Raw genomic sequence first — 13,638 nt, 5'->3', positions numbered from 1 at the left:
TTCACATTCTCAGCGTCTGTCACCGACAAGGTTCCTTGGTTTCTGTTACAGATGCATATCTTAATTTGATCCTCCAGTTGTAGCATGATTTTTACTGCAGAGCAAGAAATGCAAACATGAAGTTTATTCAAGGTTTAGAAAACATTGTACATTTTGAATATACATAACATGTCACATATCCTGTTGCTGAGGGAATGTTGTCATGTTGTGTGATACTGCCACCAGTTCAAATGTGTGATTTGTTGTTACACATGTGCATGCCAAATGACAAGATGTTCTTTCCCATACCGGGAGTTGAACCCGGGCCACCTGGGTGAAAACCAGGTATCCTAACCGCTAGACCATATGGGAACACACTTACTTAAGAAAAACATCACAGACAAATCTATAAATGTTGAAATTATGCCTGTTGTAATTAAAAAGTCCATCTTTTTTCTCAGAGATGTTGGGGAAAAGTCCCATAGAAAATGTGTCTAAAATGTGTTTAAGCAAGAACAGCCAGACACACTGAAAAGTAAAGAGTATTTTTCCCAGCTTGATTTTGGTCAACTAAATATGTCTTTGAGCCAGCCAGGAGTCAAACCTAGAATCTTCTGATCTGTAGTCAGACACATTATCCATTGGGCCAAGGCCCCATATTAAAGCCAAAGTCAGGTCACACCTAGACCAGTGTTCACATTCTCAGCTTCTGTCAGAGACAAGGTTCCTTGGTTTTCTGATACAGATGCATATCTTAATTTGATCCTCCTTTTGTTGCATGAATTTTACTGCAGAGCAAGAAATGCAATCATGAAGTGTATTCAACATTTAAAAAGCCTTGTGATTGTTGAATCTACATAACATGTCACATTTCCTGTTGCTGAGGGAATATTGTTGTGTTGTGTGATACTGCTGCCAGTTAAAATGTGGTATCTGTTGTTACACATGTGCATGCCAAATGACAAGATGTTCTTTCCCATACCGGGAGTCGAAAACAGGCCACCTGGGTGAAAACCAGGAATCGTAACCGCTAGACCATATGGGAAGGGATTTAATAATAAAAAAATCATCAAGGACAAATCTATAAATGTTGAAATTATGCCTGTTGTAAATAAAAGCTCCATCTTTTTTCTCAGAGATGTTGGGGAACAGTCCCATATAAAATCTGTCTAAAATGTGTTTAAGCGAGAACAGCCAGACAAACTGAAGAGTATTTTTCCCAGCTTGATTTTGGTCAAATAAATATGTCTTCGAGCCAGCCAGGAGTCGAACCTAGAATCTTCTGATCCGTAGTCAGACACGTTATCCATTGCGCCACTGGCCCCATATTAATGCTAAAGTCATTTCACACCTAGACCAGTGTTCACATTCTCAGCGTCTGTCACCGACAAGGTTCCTTGGTTTTCTGTTACAGATGCATATCTTAATTTGATCCTCCAGTTGTAGCATGATTTTTACTGCAGAGCAAGAAATGCAAACATGAAGTTTATTCAAGGTTTAGAAAACATTGTACATTTTGAATATACATAACATGTCACATATCCTGTTGCTGAGGGAATGTTGTCATGTTGTGTGATACTGCCACCAGTTCAAATGTGTGATTTGTTGTTACACATGTGCATGCCAAATGACAAGATGTTCTTTCCCATACCGGGAGTTGAACCCGGGCCACCTGGGTGAAAACCAGGTATCCTAACCGCTAGACCATATGGGAACACACTTACTTAAGAAAAACATCACAGACAAATCTATAAATGTTGAAATTATGCCTGTTGTAATTAAAAAGTCCATCTTTTTTCTCAGAGATGTTGGGGAAAAGTCCCATAGAAAATGTGTCTAAAATGTGTTTAAGCAAGAACAGCCAGACACACTGAAAAGTAAAGAGTATTTTTCCCAGCTTGATTTTGGTCAACTAAATATGTCTTCGAGCCAGCCAGGAGTCAAACCTAGAATCTTCTGATCTGTAGTCAGACACATTATCCATTGGGCCAAGGCCCCATATTAAAGCCAAAGTCAGGTCACACCTAGACCAGTGTTCACATTCTCAGCTTCTGTCAGAGACAAGGTTCCTTGGTTTTCTGATACAGATGCATATCTTAATTTGATCCTCCTTTTGTTGCATGAATTTTACTGCAGAGCAAGAAATGCAATCATGAAGTGTATTCAACATTTAAAAAGCCTTGTGAATGTTGAATCTACATAACATGTCACATTTCCTGTTGCTGAGGGAATATTGTTGTGTTGTGTGATACTGCTGCCAGTTAAAATGTGGTATCTGTTGTTACACATGTGCATGCCAAATGACAAGATGTTCTTTCCCATACCGGGAGTCGAAAACAGGCCACCTGGGTGAAAACCAGGAATCGTAACCGCTAGACCATATGGGAAGGGATTTAATAATAAAAAAATCATCAAAGACAAATCTATAAATGTTGAAATTATGCCTGTTGTAAATAAAAGCTCCATATTTTTTCTCAGAGATGTTGGGGAACAGTCCCATATAAAATCTGTCTAAAATGTGTTTAAGCGAGAACAGCCAGACAAACTGAAGAGTATTTTTCCCAGCTTGATTTTGGTCAAATAAATATGTCTTCGAGCCAGCCAGGAGTCGAACCTAGAATCTTCTGATCCGTAGTCAGACACGTTATCCATTGCGCCACTGGCCCCATATTAATGCTAAAGTCATTTCACACCTAGACCAGTGTTCACATTCTCAGCGTCTGTCACCGACAAGGTTCCTTGGTTTTCTGTTACAGATGCATATCTTAATTTGATCCTCCAGTTGTAGCATGATTTTTACTGCAGAGCAAGAAATGCAAACATGAAGTTTATTCAAGGTTTAGAAAACATTGTACATTTTGAATATACATAACATGTCACATATCCTGTTGCTGAGGGAATGTTGTCATGTTGTGTGATACTGCCACCAGTTCAAATGTGTGATTTGTTGTTACACAAGTGCATGCCAAATGACAAGATGTTCTTTCCCATACCGGGAGTTGAACCCGGGCCACCTGGGTGAAAACCAGGTATCCTAACCGCTAGACCATATGGGAACACACTTACTTAAGAAAAACATCACAGACAAATCTATAAATGTTGAAATTATGCCTGTTGTAATTAAAAAGTCCATCTTTTTTCTCAGAGATGTTGGGGAAAAGTCCCATAGAAAATGTGTCTAAAATGTGTTTAAGCAAGAACAGCCAGACACACTGAAAAGTAAAGAGTATTTTTCCCAGCTTGATTTTGGTCAACTAAATATGTCTTCGAGCCAGCCAGGAGTCAAACCTAGAATCTTCTGATCCGTAGTCAGACACATTATCCATTGGGCCAAGGCCCCATATTAAAGCCAAAGTCAGGTCACACCTAGACCAGTGTTCACATTCTCAGCTTCTGTCAGAGACAAGGTTCCTTGGTTTTCTGATACAGATGCATATCTTAATTTGATCCTCCTTTTGTTGCATGAATTTTACTGCAGAGCAAGAAATGCAATCATGAAGTGTATTCAACATTTAAAAAGCCTTGTGAATGTTGAATCTACATAACATGTCACATTTCCTGTTGCTGAGGGAATATTGTTGTGTTGTGTGATACTGCTGCCAGTTAAAATGTGGTATCTGTTGTTACACATGTGCATGCCAAATGACAAGATGTTCTTTCCCATACCGGGAGTCGAAAACAGGCCACCTGGGTGAAAACCAGGAATCGTAACCGCTAGACCATATGGGAAGGGATTTAATAATAAAAAAATCATCAAAGACAAATCTATAAATGTTGAAATTATGCCTGTTGTAAATAAAAGCTCCATATTTTTTCTCAGAGATGTTGGGGAACAGTCCCATATAAAATCTGTCTAAAATGTGTTTAAGCGAGAACAGCCAGACAAACTGAAGAGTATTTTTCCCAGCTTGATTTTGGTCAAATAAATATGTCTTCGAGCCAGCCAGGAGTCGAACCTAGAATCTTCTGATCCGTAGTCAGACACGTTATCCATTGCGCCACTGGCCCCATATTAATGCTAAAGTCATTTCACACCTAGACCAGTGTTCACATTCTCAGCGTCTGTCACCGACAAGGTTCCTTGGTTTTCTGTTACAGATGCATATCTTAATTTGATCCTCCAGTTGTAGCATGATTTTTACTGCAGAGCAAGAAATGCAAACATGAAGTTTATTCAAGGTTTAGAAAACATTGTACATTTTGAATATACATAACATGTCACATATCCTGTTGCTGAGGGAATGTTGTCATGTTGTGTGATACTGCCACCAGTTCAAATGTGTGATTTGTTGTTACACATGTGCATGCCAAATGACAAGATGTTCTTTCCCATACCGGGAGTTGAACCCGGGCCACCTGGGTGAAAACCAGGTATCCTAACCGCTAGACCATATGGGAACACACTTACTTAAGAAAAACATCACAGACAAATCTATAAATGTTGAAATTATGCCTGTTGTAATTAAAAAGTCCATCTTTTTTCTCAGAGATGTTGGGGAAAAGTCCCATAGAAAATGTGTCTAAAATGTGTTTAAGCAAGAACAGCCAGACACACTGAAAAGTAAAGAGTATTTTTCCCAGCTTGATTTTGGTCAACTAAATATGTCTTCAAGCCAGCCAGGAGTCAAACCTAGAATCTTCTGATCCGTAGTCAGACACATTATCCATTGGGCCAAGGCCCCATATTAAAGCCAAAGTCAGGTCACACCTAGACCAGTGTTCACATTCTCAGCTTCTGTCAGAGACAAGGTTCCTTGGTTTTCTGATACAGATGCATATCTTAATTTGATCCTCCTTTTGTTGCATGAATTTTACTGCAGAGCAAGAAATGCAATCATGAAGTGTATTCAACATTTAAAAAGCCTTGTGAATGTTGAATCTACATAACATGTCACATTTCCTGTTGCTGAGGGAATATTGTTGTGTTGTGTGATACTGCTGCCAGTTAAAATGTGGTATCTGTTGTTACACATGTGCATGCCAAATGACAAGATGTTCTTTCCCATACCGGGAGTCGAAAACAGGCCACCTGGGTGAAAACCAGGAATCGTAACCGCTAGACCATATGGGAAGGGATTTAATAATAAAAAAATCATCAAAGACAAATCTATAAATGTTGAAATTATGCCTGTTGTAAATAAAAGCTCCATCTTTTTTCTCAGAGATGTTGGGGAACAGTCCCATATAAAATCTGTCTAAAATGTGTTTAAGCGAGAACAGCCAGACAAACTGAAGAGTATTTTTCCCAGCTTGATTTTGGTCAAATAAATATGTCTTCGAGCCAGCCAGGAGTCGAACCTAGAATCTTCTGATCCGTAGTCAGACACGTTATCCATTGCGCCACTGGCCCCATATTAAAGCTAAAGTCATTTCACACCTAGACCAGTGTTCACATTCTCAGCGTCTGTCACCGACAAGGTTCCTTGGTTTTCTGTTACAGATGCATATCTTAATTTGATCCTCCAGTTGTAGCATGATTTTTACTGCAGAGCAAGAAATGCAAACATGAAGTTTATTCAAGGTTTAGAAAACATTGTACATTTTGAATATACATAACATGTCACATATCCTGTTGCTGAGGGAATGTTGTCATGTTGTGTGATACTGCCACCAGTTCAAATGTGTGATTTGTTGTTACACATGTGCATGCCAAATGACAAGATGTTCTTTCCCATACCGGGAGTTGAAACCGGGCCACCTGGGTGAAAACCAGGTATCCTAACCGCTAGACCATATGGGAACACACTTACTTAAGAAAAACATCACAGACAAATCTATAAATGTTGAAATTATGCCTGTTGTAATTAAAAAGTCCATCTTTTTTCTCAGAGATGTTGGGGAAAAGTCCCATAGAAAATGTGTCTAAAATGTGTTTAAGCAAGAACAGCCAGACACACTGAAAAGTAAAGAGTATTTTTCCCAGCTTGATTTTGGTCAACTAAATATGTCTTCAAGCCAGCCAGGAGTCAAACCTAGAATCTTCTGATCCGTAGTCAGACACATTATCCATTGGGCCAAGGCCCCATATTAAAGCCAAAGTCAGGTCACACCTAGACCAGTGTTCACATTCTCAGCTTCTGTCAGAGACAAGGTTCCTTGGTTTTCTGATACAGATGCATATCTTAATTTGATCCTCCTTTTGTTGCATGAATTTTACTGCAGAGCAAGAAATGCAATCATGAAGTGTATTCAACATTTAAAAAGCCTTGTGAATGTTGAATCTACATAACATGTCACATTTCCTGTTGCTGAGGGAATATTGTTGTGTTGTGTGATACTGCTGCCAGTTAAAATGTGGTATCTGTTGTTACACATGTGCATGCCAAATGACAAGATGTTCTTTCCCATACCGGGAGTCGAAAACAGGCCACCTGGGTGAAAACCAGGAATCGTAACCGCTAGACCATATGGGAAGGGATTTAGTAATAAAAAAATCATCAAAGACAAATCTATAAATGTGGAAATTATGCCTGTTGTAAATAAAAGCTCCATATTATTTCTCAGAGATGTTGGGGAACAGTCCCATATAAAATCTGTCTAAAATGTGTTTAAGCGAGAACAGCCAGACAAACTGAAGAGTATTTTTCCCAGCTTGATTTTGGTCAAATAAATATGTCTTCGAGCCAGCCAGGAGTCGAACCTAGAATCTTCTGATCCGTAGTCAGACACGTTATCCCCCATATTAATGCTAAAGTCATTTCACACCTAGACCAGTGTTCACATTCTCAGCGTCTGTCACCGACAAGGTTCCTTGGTTTCTGTTACAGATGCATATCTTAATTTGATCCTCCAGTTGTAGCATGATTTTTACTGCAGAGCAAGAAATGCAAACATGAAGTTATTCAAGGTTTAGAAAACATTGTACATTTTGAATATACATAACATGTCACATATCCTGTTGCTGAGGGAATGTTGTCATGTTGTGTGATACTGCCACCAGTTCAAATGTGTGATTTGTTGTTACACATGTGCATGCCAAATGACAAGATGTTCTTTCCCATACCGGGAGTTGAACCCGGGCCACCTGGGTGAAAACCAGGTATCCTAACCGCTAGACCATATGGGAACACACTTACTTAAGAAAAACATCACAGACAAATCTATAAATGTTGAAATTATGCCTGTTGTAATTAAAAAGTCCATCTTTTTTCTCAGAGATGTTGGGGAAAAGTCCCATAGAAAATGTGTCTAAAATGTGTTTAAGCAAGAACAGCCAGACACACTGAAAAGTAAAGAGTATTTTTCCCAGCTTGATTTTGGTCAACTAAATATGTCTTCGAGCCAGCCAGGAGTCAAACCTAGAATCTTCTGATCCGTAGTCAGACACATTATCCATTGGGCCAAGGCCCCATATTAAAGCCAAAGTCAGGTCACACCTAGACCAGTGTTCACATTCTCAGCTTCTGTCAGAGACAAGGTTCCTTGGTTTTCTGATACAGATGCATATCTTAATTTGATCCTCCTTTTGTTGCATGAATTTTACTGCAGAGCAAGAAATGCAATCATGAAGTGTATTCAACATTTAAAAAGCCTTGTGAATGTTGAATCTACATAACATGTCACATTTCCTGTTGCTGAGGGAATATTGTTGTGTTGTGTGATACTGCTGCCAGTTAAAATGTGGTATCTGTTGTTACACATGTGCATGCCAAATGACAAGATGTTCTTTCCCATACCGGGAGTCGAAAACAGGCCACCTGGGTGAAAACCAGGAATCGTAACCGCTAGACCATATGGGAAGGGATTTAATAATAAAAAAATCATCAAAGACAAATCTATAAATGTTGAAATTATGCCTGTTGTAAATAAAAGCTCCATATTTTTTCTCAGAGATGTTGGGGAACAGTCCCATATAAAATCTGTCTAAAATGTGTTTAAGCGAGAACAGCCAGACAAACTGAAGAGTATTTTTCCCAGCTTGATTTTGGTCAAATAAATATGTCTTCGAGCCAGCCAGGAGTCAAACCTAGAATCTTCTGATCCGTAGTCAGACACGTTATCCATTGCGCCACTGGCCCCATATTAATGCTAAAGTCATTTCACACCTAGACCAGTGTTCACATTCTCAGCGTCTGTCACCGACAAGGTTCCTTGGTTTTTACAGATGCATATCTTAATTTGATCCTCCAGTTGTAGCATGATTTTTACTGCAGAGCAAGAAATGCAAACATGAAGTTTATTCAAGGTTTAGAAAACATTGTACATTTTGAATATACATAACATGTCACATATCCTGTTGCTGAGGGAATGTTGTCATGTTGTGTGATACTGCCACCAGTTAAAATGTGTGATTTGTTGTTACACATGTGCATGCCAAATGACAAGATGTTCTTTCCCATACCGGGAGTTTAACCCGGGCCACCTGGGTGAAAACCAGGTATCCTAACCGCTAGACCATATGGGAACACACTTACTTAAGAAAAACATCACAGACAAATCTATAAATGTTGAAATTAAGCCTGTTGTAATTAAAAAGTCCATCTTTTTTCTCAGAGATGTTGGGGAAAAGTCCCATAGAAAATGTGTCTAAAATGTGTTTAAGCAAGAACAGCCAGACACACTGAAAAGTAAAGAGTATTTTTCCCAGCTTGATTTTGGTCAACTAAATATGTCTTCAAGCCAGCCAGGAGTCAAACCTAGAATCTTCTGATCCGTAGTCAGACACATTATCCATTGGGCCAAGGCCCCATATTAAAGCCAAAGTCAGGTCACACCTAGACCAGTGTTCACATTCTCAGCTTCTGTCAGAGACAAGGTTCCTTGGTTTTCTGATACAGATGCATATCTTAATTTGATCCTCCTTTTGTTGCATGAATTTTACTGCAGAGCAAGAAATGCAATCATGAAGTGTATTCAACATTTAAAAAGCCTTGTGAATGTTGAATCTACATAACATGTCACATTTCCTGTTGCTGAGGGAATATTGTTGTGTTGTGTGATACTGCTGCCAGTTAAAATGTGGTATCTGTTGTTACACATGTGCATGCCAAATGACAAGATGTTCTTTCCCATACCGGGAGTCGAAAACAGGCCACCTGGGTGAAAACCAGGAATCGTAACCGCTAGACCATATGGGAAGGGATTTAATAATAAAAAAATCATCAAAGACAAATCTATAAATGTGGAAATTATGCCTGTTGTAAATAAAAGCTCCATATTATTTCTCAGAGATGTTGGGGAACAGTCCCATATAAAATCTGTCTAAAATGTGTTTAAGCGAGAACAGCCAGACAAACTGAAGAGTATTTTTCCCAGCTTGATTTTGGTCAAATAAATATGTCTTCGAGCCAGCCAGGAGTCGAACCTAGAATCTTCTGATCCGTAGTCAGACACGTTATCCCCCATATTAATGCTAAAGTCATTTCACACCTAGACCAGTGTTCACATTCTCAGCGTCTGTCACCGACAAGGTTCCTTGGTTTTCTGCATATCTTAATTTGATCCTCCAGTTGTAGCATGATTTTTACTGCAGAGCAAGAAATGCAAACATGAAGTTTATTCAAGGTTTAGAAAACATTGTACATTTTGAATATACATAACATGTCACATATCCTGTTGCTGAGGGAATGTTGTCATGTTGTGTGATACTGCCACCAGTTCAAATGTGTGATTTGTTGTTACACATGTGCATGCCAAATGACAAGATGTTCTTTCCCATACCGGGAGTTGAACCCGGGCCACCTGGGTGAAAACCAGGTATCTTAACCGCTAGACCATATGGGAACACACTTACTTAAGAAAAACATCACAGACAAATCTATAAATGTTGAAATTATGCCTGTTGTAATTAAAAAGTCCATCTTTTTTCTCAGAGATGTTGGGGAAAAGTCCCATAGAAAATGTGTCTAAAATGTGTTTAAGCAAGAACAGCCAGACACACTGAAAAGTAAAGAGTATTTTTCCCAGCTTGATTTTGGTCAACTAAATATGTCTTCGAGCCAGCCAGGAGTCAAACCTAGAATCTTCTGATCCGTAGTCAGACACATTATCCATTTGGCCAAGGCCCCATATTAAAGCCAAAGTCAGGTCACACCTAGACCAGTGTTCACATTCTCAGCTTCTGTCAGAGACAAGGTTCCTTGGTTTTCTGATACAGATGCATATCTTAATTTGATCCTCCTTTTGTTGCATGAATTTTACTGCAGAGCAAGAAATGCAATCATGAAGTGTATTCAACATTTAAAAAGCCTTGTGAATGTTGAATCTACATAACATGTCACATTTCCTGTTGCTGAGGGAATATTGTTGTGTTGTGTGATACTGCTGCCAGTTAAAATGTGGTATCTGTTGTTACACATGTGCATGCCAAATGACAAGATGTTCTTTCCCATACCGGGAGTCGAAAACAGGCCACCTGGGTGAAAACCAGGAATCGTAACCGCTAGACCATATGGGAAGGGATTTAATAATAAAAAAATCATCAAAGACAAATCTATAAATGTGGAAATTATGCCTGTTGTAAATAAAAGCTCCATATTTTTTCTCAGAGATGTTGGGGAACAGTCCCATATAAAATCTGTCTAAAATGTGTTTAAGCGAGAACAGCCAGACAAACTGAAGAGTATTTTTCCCAGCTTGATTTTGGTCAAATAAATATGTCTTCGAGCCAGCCAGGAGTCGAACCTAGAATCTTCTGATCCGTAGTCAGACACGTTATCCATTGCGCCACTGGCCCCATATTAATGCTAAAGTCATTTCACACCTAGACCAGTGTTCACATTCTCAGCGTCTGTCACCGACAAGGTTCCTTGGTTTTCTGCATATCTTAATTTGATCCTCCAGTTGTAGCATGATTTTTACTGCAGAGCAAGAAATGCAAACATGAAGTTTATTCAAGGTTTAGAAAACATTGTACATTTTGAATATACATAACATGTCACATATCCTGTTGCTGAGGGAATGTTGTCATGTTGTGTGATACTGCCACCAGTTCAAATGTGTGATTTGTTGTTACACATGTGCATGCCAAATGACAAGATGTTCTTTCCCATACCGGGAGTTGAACCCGGGCGAAAACCAGGTATCCTAACCGCTAGACCATATGGGAACACACTTACCTAAGAAAAACATCACAGACAAATCTATAAATGTTGAAATTATGCCTGTTGTAATTAAAAAGTCCATCTTTTTTCTCAGAGATGTTGGGGAAAAGTCCCATAGAAAATGTGTCTAAAATGTGTTTAAGCAAGAACAGCCAGACACACTGAAAAGTAAAGAGTATTTTTCCCAGCTTGATTTTGGTCAACTAAATATGTCTTCGAGCCAGCCAGGAGTCAAACCTAGAATCTTCTGATCTGTAGTCAGACACATTATCCATTGGGCCAAGGCCCCATATTAAAGTCAAAGTCAGGTCACACCTAGACCAGTGTTCACATTCTCAGCTTCTGTCAGAGACAAGGTTCCTTGGTTTTCTGATACAGATGCATATCTTAATTTGATCCTCCTTTTGTTGCATGAATTTTACTGCAGAGCAAGAAATGCAATCATGAAGTGTATTCAACATTTAAAAAGCCTTGTGAATGTTGAATCTACATAACATGTCACATTTCCTGTTGCTGAGGGAATATTGTTGTGTTGTGTGATACTGCTGCCAGTTAAAATGTGGTATCTGTTGTTACACATGTGCATGCCAAATGACAAGATGTTCTTTCCCATACCGGGAGTCGAAAACAGGCCACCTGGGTGAAAACCAGGAATCGTAACCGCTAGACCATATGGGAAGGGATTTAATAATAAAAAAATCATCAAAGACAAATCTATAAATGTTGAAATTATGCCTGTTGTAAATAAAAGCTCCATCTTTTTTCTCAGAGATGTTGGGGAACAGTCCCATATAAAATCTGTCTAAAATGTGTTTAAGCGAGAACAGCCAGACATACTGAAGAGTATTTTTCCCAGCTTGATTTTGGTCACATAAATATGTCTTCAAGCCAGCCAGGAGTCGAACCTAGAATCTTCTGATCCGTAGTCAGACAAGTTATCCATTGCGCCACTGGCCCCATATTAAAGCTAAAGTCATTTCACACCTAGACCAGTGTTCACATTCTCAGCGTTTGTCACCGACAAGGTTCCTTGGTTTTCTGTTACAGATGCATATCTTAATTTGATCCTCCAGTTGTAGCATGATTTTTACTGCAGAGCAAGAAATGCAAACATGAAGTTTATTCAAGGTTTAGAAAACATTGTACATTTTGAATATACAAGGTTCCTTGGTTTTCTGTTACAGATGCATATCTTAATTTGATCCTCCAGTTGTAGCATGATTTTTACTGCAGAGCAAGAAATGCAAACATGAAGTTTATTCAAGGTTTAGAAAACATTGTACATTTTGAATATAAAAGGTTCCTTGGTTTTCTGTTACAGATGCATATCTTAATTTGATCCTCCAGTTGTAGCATGATTTTTACTGCAGAGCAAGAAATGTAAACATGAAGTTTATTCAAGGTTTAGAAAACATTGTACATTTTGAATATACATAACATGTCACATATCCTGTTGCTGAGGTAATGTTGTCATGTTGTGTGATACTGCCACCAGTTCAAATGTGTGATTTGTTGTTACACAAGTGCATGCCAAATGACAAGATGTTCTTTCCCATAACGGGAGTTGAACCCAGGCCACCTGGGTGAAAACCAGGTATCCTAACCGCTAGACCATATGGGAAGACACTTACTTAAGAAAAACATCACAGACAAATCTATAAATGTTGAAATTATGCCTGTTGTAATAAAAACTCCATCTTTTTTCTCGGAGATGTTGGGGAAAAGTCCCATATAAAATCTGTTTAAAATGTGTTTAAGCGAGAACAGAAAAACACACTGAAAAGTAAAGAGTTTTTTTCCCAGCTTGATTTTGGTCAACTAAATATGTCTTCGAACCAGCCAGGAGCCAAACCTAGAATCTTCTGATCCGTAGTCAGACACATTATCCATTGGGCCAAGTCCCCATATTAAAGCCAAAGTCAGGTCACACCTAGACCAGTGTTCACATTCTCAGCGTCTGTCAGAGACAAGGTTCCATGGTTTTCTGATACAGATGCATATCTTAATTTGATCCTCCTTTTGTTGCATGAATTTTACTGCAGAGCAAGAAATGCAATCATGAAGTGTATTCAACATTTAAAAAGCCTTGTGAATGTTGAATCTACATAACGTGTCACATTTCCTGTTGCTGAGTGAATATTGTTGTGTTGTGTGATACTGCTGCCAGTTAAAATGTGGTATCTGTTGTTACACATGTGCATGCCAAATGACAAGATGTTCTTTCCCATACCGGGAGTCGAAAACAGGCCACCTGGGTGAAAACCAGGAATCGTAACCGCTAGACCATATTTAAAGATATTTAATAATAAAAAAATCATCAAAGACAAATCTATAAATGTTGAAATTATGCCTGTTGTAATTAAAAGCTCCATCTTTTTTCTCAGAGATGTTGGGGAAATGTCCCAAATAAAATCTGTCTAAAATGTGTTTAAGCGAGAACAGCCAGACAAACTGAAGAGTATTTTTCCCAGCTTGATTTTGGTCACATAAATATGTCTTCGAGCCAGCCAGGAGTCGAACCTAGAATCTTTTAATCCGTAGTCAGACACATTATCCATTGCGCCACTGGCCCCATATTAAAGCTAAAGTCATTTCACACCTAGACCAGTGTTCAACA

General features: G+C 38.8%; 16 non-coding genes across 16 annotated transcripts; all 16 read right to left on the bottom strand.

Moving 5' to 3' along the window:
* Positions 1-279: 279 nt before the first annotated feature.
* Positions 280-351, bottom strand: trnae-uuc (transfer RNA glutamic acid (anticodon UUC)). Its single transcript has one exon. It is a non-coding gene; the product is annotated as a tRNA-Glu (tRNA).
* Positions 352-1,230: 879 nt separating this feature from the next.
* On the bottom strand, positions 1,231-1,303 carry trnar-acg (transfer RNA arginine (anticodon ACG)). The gene has a single exon. It is a non-coding gene; the product is annotated as a tRNA-Arg (tRNA).
* Positions 1,304-1,621: 318 nt separating this feature from the next.
* On the bottom strand, positions 1,622-1,693 carry trnae-uuc (transfer RNA glutamic acid (anticodon UUC)). Its single transcript has one exon. It is a non-coding gene; the product is annotated as a tRNA-Glu (tRNA).
* An 879-nt stretch (positions 1,694-2,572) lies between these two features.
* trnar-acg (transfer RNA arginine (anticodon ACG)) lies at positions 2,573-2,645 on the bottom strand. The gene has a single exon. It is a non-coding gene; the product is annotated as a tRNA-Arg (tRNA).
* A 318-nt stretch (positions 2,646-2,963) lies between these two features.
* trnae-uuc (transfer RNA glutamic acid (anticodon UUC)) lies at positions 2,964-3,035 on the bottom strand. The gene has a single exon. It is a non-coding gene; the product is annotated as a tRNA-Glu (tRNA).
* An 879-nt stretch (positions 3,036-3,914) lies between these two features.
* trnar-acg (transfer RNA arginine (anticodon ACG)) lies at positions 3,915-3,987 on the bottom strand. Its single transcript has one exon. It is a non-coding gene; the product is annotated as a tRNA-Arg (tRNA).
* A 318-nt stretch (positions 3,988-4,305) lies between these two features.
* Positions 4,306-4,377, bottom strand: trnae-uuc (transfer RNA glutamic acid (anticodon UUC)). The gene has a single exon. It is a non-coding gene; the product is annotated as a tRNA-Glu (tRNA).
* An 879-nt stretch (positions 4,378-5,256) lies between these two features.
* trnar-acg (transfer RNA arginine (anticodon ACG)) lies at positions 5,257-5,329 on the bottom strand. Its single transcript has one exon. It is a non-coding gene; the product is annotated as a tRNA-Arg (tRNA).
* A 318-nt stretch (positions 5,330-5,647) lies between these two features.
* On the bottom strand, positions 5,648-5,719 carry trnae-uuc (transfer RNA glutamic acid (anticodon UUC)). Its single transcript has one exon. It is a non-coding gene; the product is annotated as a tRNA-Glu (tRNA).
* Positions 5,720-6,973: 1,254 nt separating this feature from the next.
* trnae-uuc (transfer RNA glutamic acid (anticodon UUC)) lies at positions 6,974-7,045 on the bottom strand. The gene has a single exon. It is a non-coding gene; the product is annotated as a tRNA-Glu (tRNA).
* An 879-nt stretch (positions 7,046-7,924) lies between these two features.
* On the bottom strand, positions 7,925-7,997 carry trnar-acg (transfer RNA arginine (anticodon ACG)). The gene has a single exon. It is a non-coding gene; the product is annotated as a tRNA-Arg (tRNA).
* Positions 7,998-8,311: 314 nt separating this feature from the next.
* trnae-uuc (transfer RNA glutamic acid (anticodon UUC)) lies at positions 8,312-8,383 on the bottom strand. The gene has a single exon. It is a non-coding gene; the product is annotated as a tRNA-Glu (tRNA).
* A 1,247-nt stretch (positions 8,384-9,630) lies between these two features.
* Positions 9,631-9,702, bottom strand: trnae-uuc (transfer RNA glutamic acid (anticodon UUC)). Its single transcript has one exon. It is a non-coding gene; the product is annotated as a tRNA-Glu (tRNA).
* Positions 9,703-10,581: 879 nt separating this feature from the next.
* Positions 10,582-10,654, bottom strand: trnar-acg (transfer RNA arginine (anticodon ACG)). Its single transcript has one exon. It is a non-coding gene; the product is annotated as a tRNA-Arg (tRNA).
* Positions 10,655-11,905: 1,251 nt separating this feature from the next.
* Positions 11,906-11,978, bottom strand: trnar-acg (transfer RNA arginine (anticodon ACG)). The gene has a single exon. It is a non-coding gene; the product is annotated as a tRNA-Arg (tRNA).
* Positions 11,979-12,570: 592 nt separating this feature from the next.
* Positions 12,571-12,642, bottom strand: trnae-uuc (transfer RNA glutamic acid (anticodon UUC)). The gene has a single exon. It is a non-coding gene; the product is annotated as a tRNA-Glu (tRNA).
* Between the last annotated feature and the right edge of the window lie 996 nt (positions 12,643-13,638).

Source organism: Salmo trutta, chromosome 14 (genome assembly GCF_901001165.1).
Source record: "Salmo trutta chromosome 14, fSalTru1.1, whole genome shotgun sequence".
Taxonomy (NCBI): Eukaryota; Metazoa; Chordata; class Actinopteri; order Salmoniformes; family Salmonidae; genus Salmo; species Salmo trutta.
The sequence above is the reverse complement of the archived record's forward strand: the minus strand, read 5'-3'. Positions and strand labels throughout refer to the sequence as shown.